This window comes from Thrips palmi, unplaced genomic scaffold (assembly GCF_012932325.1).
Source record: "Thrips palmi isolate BJ-2018 unplaced genomic scaffold, TpBJ-2018v1 HiC_scaffold_16, whole genome shotgun sequence".
In the NCBI taxonomy this organism is placed as follows: domain Eukaryota; kingdom Metazoa; phylum Arthropoda; class Insecta; order Thysanoptera; family Thripidae; genus Thrips; species Thrips palmi.
Window position 1 is genome coordinate 7921677 of NW_023144625.1, and position 18494 is coordinate 7940170.

The following is an 18494-nucleotide window of genomic DNA, read 5'->3' on the forward strand; positions in this document are numbered from 1 at the left end:
GAGGGTGTCAAGTCGGCCGGCCGACCCTTGGCGACGCCAACGCGGCCAACCCCCGTAGGGTTTGCGCCCCCCGAGTGCGAGCCGAGCCGAGCGACGACACTCTCGGAAAATCAGTTTGGTTTGGACGAGAGGCTCGGCTGGCGGGGGGCCCGCCCAGTGGTGCGGCGGGGCGGGGCCCGGGCCCCTTGGGGGACGCCCCGGCCCGCGGGGTGGGGTTTCGCCGCGCGCCACCCGAGCCGAGCCGAGCGCCATCCGAGTGGGGCCCACTCCTTTTTAAAAGGGGTTTGGACGAGAGGCTCGCGGGGGGCGCCAAGTGGGCCGCACGGGCGGGAGGAGGGCACTGGCGGAGCGGCCCGGCCCCGGGGGAGGCTGTCCGACGCCCCCGCGACGTCGCCGGAGCCTCGCCGTGGCCGCAACGCCGCCTCCTTGGCCGCCACGCCGCGCCACGCCTCACCGTGCCTCACCTCCAGCCCGGCAAGCGAGGCTGAGCCCGGCGTGCGTACCCCGGTGGCGAACGTGGCCGTCTTGGGCCGCCCGGGCCCCCCTCACCGGCCTCACCATGGCCAGCGCACAGGCGCAAGCGAGGCAAGCCCGGCGTAGCGTAGCGTAGCGACGTGCCGTCGAGGTGGTCTGGGCCCCAGCAAAGCAGCAGGCAGCAAGAGCAGGCAGAAAGCAGGAGGCAGCAAGCAGCAGGCAGCAAGCAGCAGCAGGCAGCAAGCAGCAGGCAGCAAGCAGCAGGCAGCAAGCAGCAGGCAGCAAGCAGCAGGCAGCAAGCAGCAGGCAGCAAGCAGCAGGCAGCAAGCAGCAGGCAGCAAGCAGCAGGCAGCAAGCAGCAAGCAGCAGGCAGCAAGCAGCAGGCAGCAAGCAGCAAGCAGCAGGCAGCAAGCAGCAGGCAGCAAGCAGCAGGCAGCAAGCAGCAGGCAGCAAGCAGCAAGCAGCAAGCAGCAGGCAGCCTGGTTTCCGAGCACCGCTCCCGTCGCTCTGTCTCTCTCGCACTCGTGGAGCGTCCCGTCGCGGAATCAGATCAGTCCAGCAGACTGACTCCGAGAGTCGTTTGCACCGTTCTGTCTCTCTCGCACTCATGCGGCGTCCTCTATAGGTGCGAGAGAGACGATGCGACGAAAAGGAGTCTCCGAATCAGTCTGCTGCTGCCGTATGGAGCCCAGCATCCAGCCCGTCGTGTCCGGCGGGGCTTGGTGCGGTCGGGGGCTCCCCGTGGCACGACGCTTCACTCGGCGGGCCTGCTGACTGATTCGCTCTGTCTCTCTCGCACCCTTACGGGCCGCCCCACGAGTGCGAGAGAGACAGAGCGACGAAGCCGTGCTCGGCATCAGGCTGCTGGGCACGTTGGCACGTTCGTTCGTGTTCGAAGCGAGTCGGAACGAGCTTTATCACGAGTGCAGAACGAACAGAACGGCGTGCGGCCGCATGGCAGCCGTTAAAAGTGACCTTAGAGGGTCCTAGCGAGAGCTAGGCTCGGCCCGGTGGAAGGGAAGCTCGAGGTGTGGCATCGGGTCCGCCGCGGCCCGCCGATGCAGTTCAAATACCTTTACCTCGCTGGAAAGAAAAATTCTCGAGAAAACGCTGTTTTCTGCAATTGCGAGACTGTTGTCGGTCACTCGTCCGGCGCGTACACACTGCGTACTGCACTGCGTATCCATTGGGGCTTCCTGTGATAGGGCCGAGTGCGACAGGTGCAGGCACTGTGCAGGCTGCAGGCAGGTACAGGCGCATGGGTACGGCCGTACGGGTGTGGAGGGCGCTGCACTGCGCTGTGTTGCCGAGGGGCCCAGCCGGGCCCAGCGCGCCGAGGCCTTAGGTGGGTGCGGGGGCCGCGGGGCCGCGGGGGCTGCGGGCGGCAGCGGGGGCCGCGCTCAGCCATTGAACCCGGCTATAGGCCGGCCGGCAGGGGCATAGACTGAGTCGGACTCAGTGTACTCCAACAAGTTTTCGCGGAAAGCCTTCTACTGCACCGCGGAGCCGCGGATGGCGGAGCACCGCGGAGCACGCCGACCACGGCGAGTCCCTCCCGGTGTCCCACAGCTCGCGCACCGAGCCCGAGAGTCCTTTCCGTCGCTCTGTCTCTCTCGCACCTATACGGGACGCCCCAGCAGTGCGAGAGAGACAGAGCGACGAAAACGACTCGCCCCGCTGCATGACTCACTTACTGGCCTCTCTCTAATTGCGCCGGACGAGGTCCAGGACGAGGTCCAGGACGACGTGGCGGATGCTTTCGGTGCGGTAATCAGGCGCTGGCCACGTACTACGCACGGCGACCACGTACAGTACACTGTAGAGTGGTACACGGCCCTGGAATGCGCACCGGCTGGGACAGAAAGGGCTCCTCCACTAGCAGTGTCCCGCAGCCGCTGTACCAGAGTGTTAGTGTGTCCGGCCGGCCGGGGAGGCCGTTGTTCCCCGACAGCGCGCGCTGTCCTAGAATGATCGGAAATAACAACTCGGCCGTAACCGTTCTTTAAATATACGCAACTCTCCAAAGTGTGCCTCCTCCTGGCGAAGCTCGCGAAGCTGCGAAGCCCCGCACTGCTAATTTGCACATTGGACGATTGTAATTTGGTGAGCGTGGGCCGCCAGCTGGGAACGCGGAGCGCGGAGCGTTGGAGAGAAGGGGAGGGGAGGAGGGGAGGGGGGAGAAGGGGAGGGGAGGGGAGGGGGAGAGAAGGGGAGGGGAGGGGAAAGGGGACCGCCACCGTCCTTTGCTTCTTCCAGGCAAGGTCATCCGGAAAGGGGGTGTAGAGGGTGTAGGCAAGCAAGGCAACCCTCCCCTCGCAGAGCCTCGCCAGACCCTCGCAGCGTCGAATTGATCGACGGAAAAGCGACAACAGTGTATGTACAATTTACATGACCACTTTGTGAAACATTTAAAGAGAAAACAAGAAAACCGGGTAGTACTTTTGGTTTGCCTTGGTCTCTGCGCCTTTTTGGAACGGAGGTCAACAGCATGCCGATAGAAGGAAAATTATTTTTTTGGAACAGAGGACAGCCGCGTGCCGATAAAAGTTAAATTCGTCACAAACGTCATCCCAACTCTCGTTGAAACTTCCGACGGACGTTTATGTTTATTAACGGATACAGTCATCATTGATGGCTGTGCGACTCGCCGGGGAGTCGACGATCGACGTCGATGTATCGACGCGGTGATTGGTCGATGACGACGGGTTTAGAATCCACCAGCCCCGCGCGAGCTCGAGCCAAGCCACGGGAAGGTTCAAACAACGAACCATATTGTAAGCGTCGCGCGCAGCTTCACCCAGGCGGTCGTAAAGATTGCCACCGCTGAGAGGAATCGAACCCGCAGACCAGCCCTGCACAGTGCATCCTCAAGACCCACCACACCATCGGAACTAGCCGCGGGTATTTTCCGCGCGTTGTTCGAGCAGGAGCAGGCGGGAGCAGGGAGGAGAACCCGGCGGCAATCTTTTATTTACCCCCCGGGCGGTCCGGCTCCCACGCCGTGGCGCGGCGCCGCCATCGGCCGCCATGCCCCATCGTGACTGTGACGCCAGTAATCACACAAATTGGTCCGAAAGTTGGACGGAAGTCCCCGACGAACAGCGAGCTTTTGCTTTTGCATCGTCGAGTAAAGTAAAGTTGGCCGGGGATACGTCGGCTGGCTTGGTGCCTCGCTAGCGCGCTAGCGTCGAGTGGGACGGGACGGGGCCGCGTTTGGATAGCTTGGATAGCTTCCAGAGGGTTTCCAGAGCCTCCTCTCCTACGTGCGCCGCGGTGCCGCGGTGCCGCGGTGCCGCCTCGGGGGCGACTTAGGGGCCTCGGAGGCTGGAAGGCTGCAAGCCAGAAGCGGGCTTCAATATTGGCCTTGTCGAAGTCCTCGCGGGAGCCTTGCGGGAGCCCCGTGGAGGCTGAGGGTGCCGTAGGTGCCAGCCAGGGTGGAGCGCGCGGCGCGGAGGGGGTTGCGCCACCCACTGCAATATGGCAGCCAGGGCCTCGGCCAGGCCATGCAGCACCATTATCGTCGTTGCAAAATTTACACCATCCCACGGCAGATTGCATAATGCCCAACACACGACGGGGAAAGAAAAGAAAAGAAAAGTCAGCATCTCGCCACTTTGTTCCGTCGTCCATTTTTCTTTTCCTTTCGCGACAGTTTCCGCAGCTTTCCCCGCCGGCCTGGCCGGCCTGCCGCCTGCCGCCTGCTGACTTGAGCGACGCAGGCCGATCTTGTTGTGTCTGCGAGAGCATGGCCGGGCTGGTGTGCGAGTGTGGGTGTGTGTGCGACGGTGTGCGAGCGTGCCGCTAGGCCGTCTGTGTGTCTTTGGCGGAGCGAAGTGCCTCGCAGCCTGGAAGACCTGGAAGGCCTGGAAGGTGGCCGCCGAGGAGGCCGCCGAGGGCCAAGGCCAGGCTGCACGGCTGCACCGGGGCGCCTCATGGGGGCGGCTGGCGTGGCGGCCGCCGAGCCATTCCAAAGAGTCGGTTCGTGGCTCTGTCTCTCTCGCACCCCCCCGGCGCGACAGAGACAGAACGACGAAACGGATCAGTGTGCTGGCGGCGTGGCGGCTGGCCGTTGCGCGCGGCGTGCAGGGCGTGCCAGCACAGCGTGCTGCTGCACGCGACCCGACGGCCGCCGCGCGTCTAACTCGTCTGACTCAGCCAGCCGCCCCGCCTTGGCAGTGCCAGTGCCGCCAGTGCGTCCGGCGCGGGGTGGCGTCCCCGTGCCACTGCTTCAGCTTTAGCTTTTCGTGAATAGGGACGCGGCGCGGCGCGGCGGGTGGGGTGGGGCGGGGTGGGGCGGGGCGCGGCGTGGCGGGGCGGGGCGGGCGGGGCGCGGCCGCGAGGAGTGCAGCGCCGGGTTGTCGCGGGGCCGTGGGCCGTTGGGTCGGCGCGGCCCCGATTGATTTGTCTCCTTTGGCGGGGCGGGGCGGGGCGGGGCGGGGTGCGGTGGGTGCGATGGGTGCGGGTGCGCGGGTGTGACCCGGCGACGCCCCCGCCAGGCTGGCAGGCCGGCAGCTAAGCCAACCATGCCAAAGCCCAGCCGGCCAGGCCGAGCAGGCAGGCAGCCAACATCGTACCGCCAAGACTACGGCCCCGCCACGCCCCGCCCCGCCCGCCCCGCCCCGCCGCGCCCCGCCACGCCGCGCCACGCCGCGCCCTACCCCCACGGCCCCAGTACTCCCAGTACAGCCCCGACCAGCGCTATAGATCGATGCAGGCCCGGGGCGCGGCGGGACGCGGCGGGGCGGGGCGCGGAGGGAGAGGCGGGGCGGTCTGGGGGAAGGGGTGTGCTGCAGTTGCCCTTCCGAGCGGGGGATGGACGAGCTAGAGCGAGCTAGAGGCCGGGCCGTAGGGGTCACCAAGATCTCGCCCACCCTCTCAAAAACAGGAGCGCGTTTCGGGCAGCACGACGACGCAGTGGCTGGGCCAGCAAGCACGGCCGGAGTGGCCGCCGGGAAAACAGGAACGGTGGGCTGGCGGCCCGTCCGACCGGTACGCCAGGCGGTACGCCGTACGCGGCCGTACGCCAATCCACCAATCCGCCAGCCTGCTGGCAAACTTTTAAAATATTGATTCACGTACGACGTAGGCCATTTGCATGAGGTACGCACTCCGTTCGTTCTGCGACGTCCACTCCGGGGAGTCGGCGCGGCAGCTGGACAGAGAAAGGGGCGGCCTGGAACCTGGAGCCTGGAATGGAACCTGGAACCGCCCGGAGCTGAGCTGCCTAGCCTGGAGTGCTGCTATTTCTTAGGAATAATTCCGGTTGTAATGCGCTGCGGGGCCGAGGGCCCTTCTGTCTGTCTGTCTGTCTGTCTGTCTGTCTGTCTGTCTGTCTGTCTGTCTGTCTGTCTGTCTGTCTGTCTGTCTGTCTGTCTGTCTGTCTGTCTGTCTGTCTGTCTGTCTGTCTGTCTGTCCGTCTGTCCGTCTGTCCGTCTGTCTGTCTGTCCGCCCGTCCGCGGCGCCTCATCTCCAGAGGGAGGAGGAAGGGCGCAGGGCAATTGCTTCATTGCCCTTCCCGCGGCACCCCTGGAGGGGCCTGGAGGGCTGGAGGGAGCTGCACCCCGAGCGGGGCGCCTTGCTGGAGGCGCTGGGAGCGCTGGGGGCGCTGGAGGCGTGCTGGCAGGGGGTGTGGTGAGCCCTGGAGGCCCGAAGGCGAGCCCGAAGGCCCGGAGCAGAGGGTGTAGCGGTGTACGTAGCAGTGTACTAGCGGCAGTTAGAGATGCGCTCGATGCGGCTCCGCGTTGCCGGGGCTGCCCTCGTCCTCGCCACTCGCACTCGGTGCTTACAGGCGTGCTCGCTATCATCCAGACAACGGGTCGACCTACCCATGTTTCTATAAGCCAATTTTTTATGGGAATATTATCCTCGGGAAAATCCTATATTTTTGCCTGTTTGAGTTGACCTACCTCTCCGCTCCGGACTCTCGAGTCCAGCCGACACCAGCCGTCACGACCAGACCGGCCGAGGCGAGGCCGAGGCGCCCACCCCGCGTGTGAGATCACATGGCGGCTCGCTTGACACCCTCCACCCTCCACGCCCCTCGCGGCCGCCTCCACCGTCCCCGCCGTCTCCACCCCCAGCGCGGCCAGCGCGCCCAGCGTGGCAGCCCCGAAAAATTGGGCACCCCTCCGACATAACCACCCTGCTGGCTCCGCTGGCGCTGCCTCTGCTGGCCCGCCGCGCGCACGACCGCCGTAGGGCGTAGCGACGCGTGTGTGGCGTGGCGGGGCGTGGCGGGGCGTGGCGGGCCGGGCCGGGGCGGCCCAAACCGCACAATTAAACCAATCGGAACGACGTGGCTGACGCGCACGCTCGTCGTCAGATTGGATCCAGATGACGCAAGCTTTAACTTTATTCGATTTGCGAGGCGGCCACAACCGCTAAACCTCCAACCACCCACCCCTCCAACCTCCCATCCCTCCAACCCAACCTGCCATTCCTCCAACCTCCAACCCCTCCCTCCTCCCACCTCCACCTCCAACCTGCCATCCCTCCAACCCCCCACCCCTCACTCCCAACCCTCCAACCTCCCTGCACCGCGGCAGGCAGGCAGGCAGGCAGGCAGGCAGGTGACGGACGGCCCCACACTCCGCCGCCAATGTGAAATTCTTGTAACACTTTCATTGCAGGAGCTCCGCCAGCGCCGTGCTAGCGCCGCGCTCCGTGTGGTGGAAACCGCCCTAGGAAGAGAGGGAGGGGGTGACGTCACTTAAAGGGATGTGGCCCCTCTCGCGAGGCCGTCTAGTGCAGGGGAGAGCGAAAAGGGGGGGGGGGAGTCCGGAAAGCCCCATGAGCGGGAGAGTGGGGGGGGAAGGGGGAGCACTGGCTCTTTGTGTTGAAGAGTCGGGGTGGGCCTGCCTGCCTGCCTGCCTGCCTGCCTGCCTGCCAGCCTGCCAGCCTGCCTGGCCGTGGGGTGCGCGGGGCACCCCTGTGTGTGCTCAGAGGGGTGGCTGCGGAGGGGTGGGTTGGAAGGGGTGAGGGGCTGCGAAGGGGGTATGGACCGAGAGGGCTGCTGCTGCAGTGTCCAGATGCCCCTCTTCCCACCCTCTCTTCGCACCCCCACTCGCCCTTGCTTGCACTGGCTTGCACCTTCCCTCTGCGTTTTTAGGGCGTAGGCGCCAGGAACTGCCAGGAACTGCCAGCAACTGCCAGCAACTGCCAGCAACTGCCGGGGACGCGCGCGGCTCCGATTTTCGGAGTAAGGCTTCGAGCTCGCCAAGCTGGCCGGCGGCATGCCGGCGGGCTCGCTGTTGGCGAAGACCGTGACGACCGCGGTGACGTCATCGTCCGCCTATTAATCACGCTGCAAGTCTGTGATCAGGGTAAAGGCCTTACGTAAGGCTAGCGCTCTTTAACGCGGGGCCTTGCCGGGCCTTGCGCCCTGCTCCGTTATCGCCACGGAAAGCGCGATTGCGCAACATTCTTGAAACTTGTGAACCGAATTTGCAGCGAAATGTGAAGGCGGTCCGCTTGCTTTCCTTGCGCGCCACACAGTGGGGTGGAGGCGGCCAAAACCCGAGACGCGTTCTGAGCTCGACAACCGCTAAACAGGACTCGAACCGAACGTGTTACCCCACCAATGGATCCCTCGTTCGGAGAGCATCCATTGGTGGGGTCACACGTTCGGTTCGAGTCCCATTTAGCGACCCTGGGGCTCAAAACGCGTCTGGCCGCTTCCATCGGTCATCTGGCGAATCCACTGTGCGAAGGCAGGGCGAGCCTAGGCAGCCTAGGCAAGCCGAGGGCGCGCGGCCTGCTGCAGTCATTCCGGGAGTGGAAATGGTCGGAGCGCCGTCTCTCCATTTGGCGCGGCCTTTTCAAAGTGTCACGATCGACCCGCGCCTCCACTCCAGCCTTCCCGCAGTGTGGCGCCCTTCTCCCTTCTCGCGCTCTCTGTTACAATGTCCAGAAGGCCCCCGCGCGTTCAAAACGCCCTGTTCAAAGTCCTATTTTTAGCCGCCTCCGCGACGTGCTCGTCGACGTGCTTGTCGCCGGGCGGGGCGTGGCCGGGGTGGCGGCGCGGCGACCCTGGAGTCACACGCGCGCTGCTTGTGCTCGCCCAGGGCGCGGCCGGGGCCTAGAACCCGCACGGCCCGCGCCCCGAGCACGGCCGGAGCCACCCCAGCCAGCCCCAGCGGCCCCAGCGGCCCCAGCCCATCTCTGGTTGTGGTAACACTGTGCTCTGGTTTCGCTGCTTCGCTGTTTGTGTTGACTGGGCAAACACGGCCTACACGGCCTACACGGCCATGGCCGACGGCCGCCCGTTGCAGTGTAGTGCAACGCTGTGCAACGGTACAGGAGGGCCACGGGCATCGCCGCGAGCACCGCCACCGCGCCGGCAGACGATTCCGAGAGTCGCTTTCATCGCTCTGCCTCTCTCGCACTCGTGGGGCGTCCCGCGTAGGTGCGAGAGAGACAGAAACGACTCTCGGAAGTCTGCAGCACGCAGACAGCCCGAGTATTTCCGGTGGCGTTCGCGTTCGCACCCGCCGAGTGCAACGCGCGACCGAGTGTAGTTTTCAAGGTGACGCGCCTCGTGCAGGCATTCGGACAACAGGGCATCAACGCCAATGCTTGAAATAGTTTGGCCTCTCTACCAGCAGTCTCGTGGACGCACGCGTTTCGCCCTACCTCAGTGTACTTTTTTTAGGTTTCCGTATTTGTGTGTGAAACGCCGCGGCCGCTCCGCCTAAAGCAACAAGCCTAGCACTGCGGCAACTTTAAATGGCCGACTAACTCTGCTCCTCCTCCTTCTTCTTCTCTGCCGCGGCATGGCGCTCCTCTGGGCCGCGGTGGTTTCCATCATTTATTTACAAGAATCGTCCCCCTGGTGCGGTTTCACGCGTTTCGCGCCCCCCACTCGGGCGTGCCGTCGGCGTGCGGTGCGGCCGCGATTTGGGAGCCCTGTCTGATTCTAGGCCGGGCCATGGCCGGGCGATAGCGGAGCGGCGGAGCGTGCGTCGTGAGAAGAGACACGGATCTGGTGTGGACAGTCCGAGACAGGCTGTACTGTACACCCTCAAATGTACAGTGTGGCATCGTAGGAGCTTCCTTGATAGCGCACCACGGGCAGTGGTCATGTTCCATCATAGTCATCGGTCAAGTTTAATGGATGTGTTTCAGAGAAACCATCAGTGGTTTCGTAGAATGGGATAGAATGAGAAAATGTAATGTTTGGTGTTCCAGACGACCTACAGGTTGGCCACACTGCAAAAAGATCGAGGGGCCTTGTTTCGGAGCTCCATATGTTGTGCCATGACCATCGACGATATCGACACAACCCATGGACCACCATAACGTACCACAGCCAACCATCGTGGGGGACAACTTCGAAGGACCAAATCCCAACTGATTCGTCCTCGAGGCACTTCATGAACGCCATGTGGCACTTGGCGAGTCGCGAGTGGACTTTTTGCGGGCCGCAAACCACTTGGTCACTCTGCGGCACTGCTTTTCGGAGCACCATGTGCTACCATGTGGCCCCGCAGCCACCATGTGGCGAGGCGGGCAAGACGCAGGAGGCACAGGTGCAGAAGGCTCGACCATGAGTAGCGGCGTGGCGGCGTGGGCCCAACTCAGCACTCCCTCCCAGTGGATCCAAGCCAAGCCTGCCAAGCCGAGAGAGAGAGAGAGAGAGAGAGAGAGAGAGAGAGAGAGAGAGAGAGAGAGAGAGAGAGAGAGAGAGAGAGAGAGAGAGAGAGAGAGAGAGAGAGAGAGAGAGAGAGAGAGAGAGAGAGAGAGGCAGGGAGGCCCAGCTCGGCGCACGGCAAGGAAGCGGGCAAGAGCAAGACGACGACGAGGACGAGGAAGAGGAGGGGGATTAGAAATGAGAACAGAACATCTCTTATATTCAGGCAGGGGGCGGTGAAGAACCACCCCCTGGGCTCGCCTCTCACCCTCATCAGGGCCCGCTTGTCCTGGTAGGCAACGGGTAGGCAACGTGCCCAAGCAGCCCAGGCAGGCCAAGCGATGCGTTGGGCACGTCGCAGGGGCCGTCCACCTCGGCCACCTCCACGTCGGCCTGCCTGGCCTGCCTGGTCAAGTGCCTGGTGCACTCCCAAGTTGATTCCAAGTTTTATATGCAGCGCGGCCATGGCGATGCTTCGCAGAATTAATCTCGCCGAGCATGCCATCAGACTGCTTTTTTTTTCTATTTAATGGAAACTACACGGCGCTTTATCATCTTTAATTTAGACTCTCTTAGCCGTTAAAAAGTTTGCAGGCGTCCTCCTCGCCAACGCTCGCTCCCCTTATTTTTCATTTCCTCCTTTCATGGGAGTCTTATCTTCAAGTAAAATAACGTGGGCGAATGTTGGAGCACGCGTGTCGATAGAATTGCGTGTGTATATGAATGTATGTATGTATTTGTCTGTGTGTGCGCGTGTGTGTGTGTGTGCAAGAGCCCCTCCCCGCCCCGCTCCCCCCTGATGTTTGTGCCGGCTGGCTCTCTAATCTCCCCTTCTCCCTCCCTCTCTGCCCCTCTCCCGTACTCCCCCTCACTCGCCCCTCCCCGCTTCCCTGAATACTATCCCCCCTCCCCGCCGCGTCTATTTCCAGCCAACGCCCTTCCCCTCCCCCTTTCCCCCTTCCCCTCCCCTCCACGCACGCGACACGACCCCCGCGCATACGACGCCCCCTCCCAAAACCTTTCCCCTGCCTTCCCCTTCCTCCCTCTTCTTGTCCTCGGCGCTTCTCTCCCCGTCCCTCCGTTCGCCGGTCTTTCTTTCCTCCTCCCTCCTTTCCCTCCTCGTTCCCCGGCCGGCTGAGCAGACGGCCGGGCAGACGGCCAGGCAGACAGGCGGGCAGGGCAGAACACGGCCCGTGGGGCCGTGGCCGTGCCGCGATGCGCGCGCACTCACACAGACGCAGCGCCACTCACACCGACGCCGCCGCCCGCGCCCCGCGCCCACCGCGCCGCTGCCAGTACGGCAGTACGGCCAGGATGGCGGTGGCGGAGCCGCGGAGCCGCGGAGCCTGGCGGTCTTCGCCGAGCCTCTCCGCCACTCCCCGCCCCGCGCGGGGCCCCCGTGTGGGTTAGGCCCCTCGAGCGGTACGCCAGTACGGCCGCCGAGCCAGCACTGCCGGCAGCGGGGCGGCGCAGTCACTGAGCCCGGTCACTGGGCGTCGTGGCTGGTCGTGGCTTGGCTCGCCGTCGCTGGCCGGCTCGGCCTCCGCGGGGACGTCGTCGTCGCCGTGCTGCTGGGCGGGCACACTGGCGGGCACCGCGACGCCGCACGGCCTTAGCCTCTGCCGGCCCGAGGCCTCCGCCCGGCCTCCGCCCCAAGGATCCAAGGTTCCAAGGCCTCGGGCTGGCGGGGCCCCGCTAACTTTCCAGGTCCCCAGCGGGAAAAAAGAGAGAAGAGAGAAGCGACGGCGGCCGGTCGTTGACGTCGTTGAACGCCGAGGCGGCGGACGCGGCGGAGTGGAGGGGCGGCGGCCAGCGCGGCCGCTGCGGCCGTCGGCGGCCAGCATGGCGGAGAGTCGCCCAAGTCGGGGCCCTTGGCGTCCTCGTCCACCTCGGCCTCTAGCCTACCACCGGCAGATGCAGGCGATGCACGCCACCTTGCGGCTGCTGCAGCAGCCAGGACCCCGAGCAAAGGAAAGGGGTGCCTAGACCGGCACGGCCGGCACGGCCAGCACGCGGCCGACGAGGAGTAGGGGCCCCGCCGGCCCCGCCGGCCCCGCGCACAGCTTTCCTAACGGCACTGCAATAAAAGGCAGCATTCCGAAGTACAGGTTCCTGCCGTCGGCCGTCGCGGCGGCGCTGCGATCGCGCCGTCTTTTTGTACGGCCTCAGACAATTTATGGTTCTTGTGTAATTTCCAAGGTACTTTCCACTGCTGCCTCCCTAAAAATAAAAGGAAGTAAAATTTTAGAGGCGTTGGGCAGGCAGGAGGTGTGGAAGTGCCTTCGGGAGGATCCATAAAGTCCAAATCTCCACATTCGCTCGCGAGCACCGCGCCAGAAGGCGCTTGGTCACCCTAGCGACCCCTGGCTTTGGTACGGAACGTCCTAGCGGCGTCATAGTGCTGCGGGCTGACCAACCTGACCTGCGGTGTGCTGGAAAACCAAGCCTGTGTTGTTTCTCACCAAGTCAAGAGGCAGAGGGTAAGAAAGTGAGGCTGAAAATGAAATAAATCTGCGGGGCGCGGGGATTCGAACCCACGACGCGATCGCGACTCCATTACCCGCGGGCCCACGCCGACAAAAGGCTGATCTCGAACGAGATCACGGAGATCGCTCTCCTATTTCCAGCGTGGGGGAAACCTCTTAGCGAGGCAGCGGCTCTCTGGTGTCGCGTTGGTGTGCGTTGCGCCCAACGGGCTCGAGAAACGTCCAGAAGTTCAAGGCTGGGGTGCACGGCTTGACCAGGCTTGCCGGACACACTGTCTCTCTCTCTCTCTCACACACAGGTGTGTCGGTGCACGGCATTTGACACGTGGAGCGTCAGGGATGGGCGGGCGGCGGTGGACCGGAACACCGCGCGCCGCGCCATCGCCATCCTTGTGCAGGGTCAGTGCGCACTGCTCGGCCTGCTCGGGGTATAGGGCAGCGGCGGCAAGGGTGTCAGCGTATTTTTACTCCGGAGGGGCGGCGCGGGGCGGGCGGCCATGAGGCGGCGGCAGGCAGGGGATGGCGGATATGAGATGACCGGAGGAACCCGATGAGGACCGTCGGGCTGGGCCGGGCCGGGCCTGCGTGTCATAGCGGGCTTAGGGCACAGCCCGGCACAGCCAGCCTCCCCCTCCCCTCCCGTTTCCTCGTTCGGACTGGCCGGCCAGGCCGTCCCGTCCGGGCTAGTCCGGACCGGCCGGTCAAGCGGGTCGGGACACGACGAGACTTGCATGTACGAAAGGGGACCAGGGGAGGGGGGGGGGGCAACCGGTCCGGGCGTGCCACGGCGTGCCACCTTCCCCCGCGGCTCGCCCGCCTCGCGCCTCGCGCTCCGCGTCGCACGGTGCATGTCAGCCCGGGGGTGCGGGCCGAGGGGCACGCCCTTGGGCACGCCGCCCGGCGAGCCGCCCGGCCCTTCCCGAGCCGCTTCCAGAAAGAAAACAGTCGCCGTGCTCGACGGCCCCAAGGCTGGAAGGCCCGCCGAGGAGGAAGAAGAGGCAAGAAGCCGAGGGTCATGACTCGGCGGCCCTCGGACCCGGCCGCCCCGGCCGCCCTGCCCTGGGCGGGCCTGCTGGCGTTACGTTTATTTTGAGAGGCGTGCATACAACGCGCCACGACGAGGCACGGCCAGGCGCCGCTCCAAAATAAACCACCTCGGGCGGGCAGGCGGGCAGGCAGACAGGCAGGCAGGCCGCATAAACAATAGCAAAGCAATGCAAGGCCAAAAGGGTTGGCCCTTCCCTCCCCTTCCCTTCGACCCGCGCGGCGCGGAGTGCGAAGTGCGAAGCCCTTGGGCCGCGCAGCGCGCAGCGCGCAGCCTAAAGGCCCTGGCTTGGTACACTGTAACGGGGTCCTCGGGCCACGCCGCCCCGTCGCCTTCCCTGAGCTACAGGGTCTCTCCCGAGGGCCCTGCGCGGAACATGCGGGCTTTCAGCTTCTAGCTGACGTGGTGGCCGCGTGGGTAAAGCGACCGGTTTCCAGCTATTGGGATCCTAGTTCGAATCCACCCCTTCATTGCCGATTTTGTTGGGAGCCGCGAAGCTAGTTGCGCGATACGTCCGAGCAACACGAGCAGAGATTGCCAGTTATCCGGCCTCCACTGTGCTGACTTAGGCGCCTGCGAGGTAGGCCGGCGGCGCGCTTTCAGCACACCGGTGTGGAGACGGCGGCCTACCTCGCCCCTGTGGAGACGCCGGGCGCAAGGTAGGCCACCGTCTCCACACCGGTGTGCTGAAAGCGCGCCGCCGGCCTACCTCGCAGGCGCTAGCCGCGCTAGCCGGTTAGTGTTCGTGGACTGCATTCAGTTCCCTCGCTGCTCCGGGCGCCCCGCGTTCTATTCCCAGTGCCGCTTAACGTTTTTACGTTTTCCAGCCGGCTGCTTGCTCATTGGGCTCACGGCTCGCGGCTGTCGGGCCAGCGTCATTTGCCTCCAAGTCTCGTTAGAAAGTTCTCAAAGTCCGGCTGCGCGTGCAGCAGACCGATTCCGAGAGTCGTTCTCGTCGCTCTGTCTCTCTCGCACGCACACGGGACGCCCCATGAGTGCGAGAGAGACAGAGCGACGAAAACGACTCACTGCTGCGCGTGCTAAAGCCCCGCAAGTGGCGCTGCCGCTCTGCTCTTGTCTCGACTAGAGTCCTAGACGGGTCCCGGGACTCTACACTCCACGCCCGGCAGGCCGTGCGGCAGGCCGACACGTGCCGAGTGCGTCGGCTCGACGACTTTTAGCCGCGGCCAACTTGTCTGCACCGAGTCGCCACGAGCCGAGCCGAGCCGAGCCGAGCCGAGAGCCGAGTGGCGGCCGCGCGGTCTCTCGGAATGATTTGCCATTGCCGTCTGCCACATCGTGGGCCCGACGCGGCTCGCGGCTCGCGGCTCAGCGACGCGGCGGTGCGGCGGTGCGGCGGAAGGGGTTTGACCTTGCGAACCACGAAACCAGTCCCGCCGTGACTCCGTCTCTCTGTTTCTCTCTCTTTCTCTCTCTCTCTCTCTGTCTCTGCCATCGACGTGCTCGGGCCGCAGTGACGGGTCGGAGTGACGGCGACGTCCCCACGGGACAACGGGGACGGCCCGCCACGCCGGCCACGCCGGCCACGCCACTGCCGTCTGCCAGGCCAGCCAGTGGCCGCGCCGCTTTCCTATTTTTATCATCAAAACGTGACACTGCGGCGGGGTGGGGTGGCGGGGAGCGCCGGCAGCTTCGGGTCGGTTCGGGTCGTTTCCGCCTCCCGCGTTCGGCGCGGGCGATTTAAAGCGCTGCGGCAATCGAAGCAGTCGAAGCATCCGTCAACGGGCCGCCAGGAGTAACAACATGTTTGCAGAGGTCGCCATACTTGTTATTACTTCGGCCGTCACCACCGCATGCACACGCAGGTCTCTCTCTACCCCCCCCCCCCCCCACACACACACACCCCTTACGTGGCATGAAGCGCACACAGGGGCTCTACTCATCGCAACAGCCAGGCGCGCGGTCGGTACGTCGGTGCGGCGCTGTGTGGGTATTGACAAGCCAAACATTTGTTCTTTTGTTCTTGTTGTCTTCTTCTTCCTTTTCTCCCATAGGCTCTGAGCCGGCAACCTAACGATATTGACAGAGGCCCATGGCCGGGCTTGGCCGGGCTCGGAGCACCAGCAGTGCGAGCGCCGCGTTGCGTCGCACCGCGTCGCACACCAGTGCTTTTAGTACAGTGCAGGCAACTTGCAGCACCGCGCAGCACCGCGCAGCACCGCGCAGCACGCCCGGCGTTGTTTGAGTGGAAAAGACGCGTTGGTGCGGTTCACGCTTCGGTTCATGTGCGCCGTCCGCCCCGCCGGGCCCGCAGGCCGATTCCGAACGGGGCCTCTGTCTCTCTCGCACCCACGGGGCGTCCCGTAGACGGAGCGACGAACATTCAAGTTGTGCAACGCACTACGCCACGCTACGCCACTCCGCCGCTACGCCTACGACGTAGCAGGCATGCTGGCCGAAGCGACACGACGCTCAGTCTGGGCTCTCGGCTCTCGGTCTCGCTATTGATAAGTGCACCGGAGAGGAGAAGGAGAAGGAGGGAAAGAAGACGACAGCAGAAAAGCCTCAACGCGCCAAAGAGAAGGGCAGGGCACGTGATCAGGGTCACGGTTTGGTTTGAGCGGTGCTGCAATCTTTTCCGCCGCGGCCCGGTCCGTCCGAGGCGCGGTCCGAGGCCCGCCTGCAGTGGACTCTCTCGCACTCACGGGGTGTTCCGCGGGGTGCGAGAGAGACAAGGCGAAGAGAGCGCTGCTGTCCGGATCGGTGCGTCGCCCTCCTATCTGGCAGGGCCGTGCAGGGCTGACACAAGCCCGAATGCAATAACACGTAACGCGTTTATGCCGGCACTCTGCTCCTGCCCCTCACTCCGCCGCCAGCAGACTGATTCCGAGAGGCGTTTTCGCCGCTCTGTCCCTCTCGCACATATGCGTGACGTCCCATGAGTGTGAGAGAGGCAGAGCGACGAAAGCGCCTCTCGGAATCAGTCTGCAGCCCTCTAGCCAGCCCGCTCCGTCTCCAGGCGTGGGCGGGTGCTGCACCGCGCCGCTGCACCGCGCCGCTCTCGGCCGGCCTCGTTTTGCCTAGTTTTGCCGTTCCTGCCGTCCATGACGGCGGAGCCCTGGAGCAGCAGGCAGCGCTCTGTCTCTCTCGCACCCACACGGGAAGGCCGCTGCCCGGCTGGTGCAGCTGGTGCCTGGCACGGCGGCAGGGGCGTCGGGTAGGCAGCCGGGACGCACGTCTGCGTTCGGGTCGCTCCTCTCCTGCAAGGATTCGAAGCGCGCGGCAAGCGGCAACTGCAAGCGGCAAGGCAAAGCAAGAGCGCGCTGCTTCAAGCCGGGCCGGCCGGGCCGCGTCGCCGCGTCGCAAGGTGAAGTTCAAGGGTTGTCGCGGACGTGCACCGCGCCGTGCCGCCACCACGACCACCGCGACGCCGGCAGCGAGTCGCCGAGGGGAGTCAGGGGGTGGGAGGGCGCACTGACGCAGATCAAACTGGATTCCGCCGTACCGTCGCCCGGGTTGGGCCGGGGCGGGGCGGGTGCGGCGGGCGGGGCGGCCAGGGCGTACCGGACCGGTCAAAGGAAGGCGAGGAGGTGGCGGCGGGGAAGGGCGGAGAAATGGCGAGGGGGCAATGGCGTGTTGCGGTGAGTGGCGTGTTGTGGGCGGGGGCAGAGCGGCCAGAGTCAAGAGGGGCGGGGCGGGGCGGGGCGCGAGGGACACAGAGTGATGGAGGGGCGTGGCGGCGAGCTAATGGCGAGGGCACGGCGGCAAGGCGCGGGGACAGTGGGTGCGCCTCTGCCGGTGCCTCTCTGCCTGTCTCTCGGTGCGCCGTCTCGCCGTCGAATATCGAATCTGAGAGGATCTGGCGCAGTCACCCCACGGTAGCAAACCAAGAGCCGAGAGGCAAGGCACCCAGTGGCCCGGCGGGCTCCTCGGGTCGGTGACGCTGGCCTAGCGCGCCTAGCGCCTCGTGTTTACGAAGCGAAACGCGAATCTCTCGCGTCTGCTTGCGATGCGCGAAGCGCGATGGCTGTTGTTCGAGAGTTCGAGACACTCGCTTGCCCGCCCCGAGTCTAGCCCCAGGCCAGGCAGCCCCAGGCATGCCCCCCACACGGACGCCCCTTGGCTCCTGGCTCGCGTGGCGTTTTAAAGGGGAACTGCCCGGGCCGGATATGCCCGCCACGCCCCGCCCGCGCCACGCCTCGCACATAACATCAGGAATAAAGGCGATGTCATGAGGAGCGCGCCGGGTATCGCGCGGTGTGGGGGAGGGGTGGGGGTGAGGCAGGGCAAGAGTCGTCGGCACGGTGGTGGAGTGTAGTGGAGCTAGCCACGGCATTCCCTCTTCAGGCGACTACCCAAAAACAAAGCGGCCCCTCCCCGGGCGCGCCGGGCGCCTCCCCCTGACGATAGCCCCTGGTTGCTAGGCAACCCTTGTGAAATTCACCCTAGATGTCCCACGACGCTACAGCGGCCTTGCCGGTGAGCCTCTCTGCTGCACACAGACACAGCCACACACACGCCGCGATGACGTGACTCGCAACCGCGGCCAGCACGCCAGCACGGCCTGCACGAGGCGAGGCTGGTGACGATGACGATGACACCCCACAATGAGTCAGGTTGCCGGGCGCCGGGCCCTCCTATCCGATTTCGTCGTGAGTCACGGAGACCGCGGGATTGGCGGGCCGGCGGCGCTGCGATTGGTGGTTGGGCATGGCATGGGGCATGGAGCCGATGCCATGGGAGATGCGAGAGGCATCGTGGACGTCGCTGTGTGTGATGAGGCGAGGCGGAGTGCACAGTGGCCTGGTCTCGCGCGGGACATCTCGGCATCAGTGGACCACATTGGACCGACGCGACGCTGCAGTTTGGACGAGCGAGGCGCTCAGTTTCGAGCACGATT